Raw genomic sequence first — 1,929 nt, forward strand, 5'->3', positions numbered from 1 at the left:
TCTGCATCTACACGATCCACCTGGTTACACTTGCACTGAACTTGAATATTTTCCATCCGTTCAATTCCAATGATGTTTACTGCGGTGACCCTCAAAAAGTAAAAAATAAAAATAATAATAAATCCTACTTCAAAATCTAGGCTTCGCAATAGTTAAAATTCAGTGGTTCGAGGGGAAGTATGTCAAGAGGGGAAATGTGTAAAAGTGCTGTAAATTTCCGTGACTTTTCCTTTCCGATATTAATTGTAATGGTTATTGATTCTTTTCTTCTTGTCCGAAGTGAAGTCGTGACTCGGTGTTAAATCAAGGTTCAAACTGTCCGACTCCAGGCAGAGGACTGCTGGTCCCTGGGGTAAAATCAATCCCCCCTACCTTACAGGAAGCCAAGGCCTTCGTGTGAGAGGAGCAGAGAAGAGCCTGTTGTTTTGAGAACTATGATTCATGCGGCTTTTTCAAAGGTCCTCTCCCACCCTTCTCTGGATAAGTCATTTGGTCCAAATAACCACGTCGTCTGGGTGTCTGAGGTTTGAGGAACGGAGGTCAAGCGGTTAAATCGCCTCAGACGGACGGATTCGCGCCTTTTAATTACGAGTCTGCAGGTCATCTGTTGCTGTTGCTGGATTAATTTTTTTTTTTTTTTAAACAGAGACATTTCAGCCTTCTTAAAAGAGTGATACATCAAAAGTTTTTTGTTTTTTTTTCTGGATGACAAAGTGCTCTGGAATGAACAGAAGCCCTGGAGAGAGGCGAACACTCAGTCTGCCGTTTGACACACGGTCCGATACTTGGACGTCAACGTGAGCAACCCACCCCGGTATCACACGTGCGGTCCAAGGGCTGCCACGCATTTCAATGCAAGCACAGTGAAGGACGGGTGAATTTCCTTCCCTTGATAAAGACCGGAGATATCAGGAAGCTCTCCAGTGGCTTAAATTAATCGTATTAGACGGTAAGTGGACTGCATTTATATAGCGCTTTTATCCAAAGCGCTTTACAATTGATGCCTCTCATTCACCCATTCACACACACACACACACCAACAGTGAAAGGCTGCCATGCAAGGTACCAATCAGCTCGTTGGGAGCAATTAGGGGTTAGGTGTCTTGCTCAGGGACACTTCGACATGCCCAGGGCGGGGGATCGAACTGGCAATCCTCCGACTGCTCTTACCTCCTGAGCCATGTCTCTATATTATTAAAGTTTTATGAATAAAAACTCTAACAACATGTCACATGTTAACAACAGGACTGCTTTAATTAAGAACAATAGGAACATTAACATTCTGAATATGATTTTTTTTTATAATCATATAAATCTATCATCTACAATAACTTGAGAAAGCATATTCATGTAATTAATTCACTGTGTCCTCCGTATCTGCAACTCTTTTACCAAGAGGTTATGAGCAGTGCACCAGCGTTTTAAACCTGTTAAATGTGGCTCAACACACCACCTCAGCAGAGAGGCTGTTTTTCTGAGTTTTATACGGCTGGGGCCACAATCAATTAAAAACAGAGCAACCCTTGGCAAATGCTGAATTACGATGCAGAGACAGACATCGAGTGCGTTCTTCAATTTCGTAGTTCTGCTGAAAACGGTTTGAAAAACATGCTTTGAAATCTTTGCAAATTAATGCCGGGGCACGATGGCATCACAGATGAATTTTAAATGATCTCAGAGAAGCCTTTCAGTCATCTGCTTCATTAATTATCTCCGCTCCTTCGCGGTAAAAATACGCACGGCCCCGTGTATCTTATCTTCTGCAGAGGCGGCTGATATTTTAAAAATACATTTTCAACAGCTTGCTCCTCAACACGGGCATCAACTAACAAAATGTGTTTACTGGAGTAATAAACCTCATTAACATTCAGTCTCATCAGATGTGTGTGTGTTGCGTTTGTGTGTATGTAAAATTGGACAAATTGGAGC

The sequence above is a fragment of the Anguilla rostrata genome, chromosome 13, assembly GCF_018555375.3.
Source record: "Anguilla rostrata isolate EN2019 chromosome 13, ASM1855537v3, whole genome shotgun sequence".
Classification (NCBI taxonomy): Eukaryota; Metazoa; Chordata; class Actinopteri; order Anguilliformes; family Anguillidae; genus Anguilla; species Anguilla rostrata.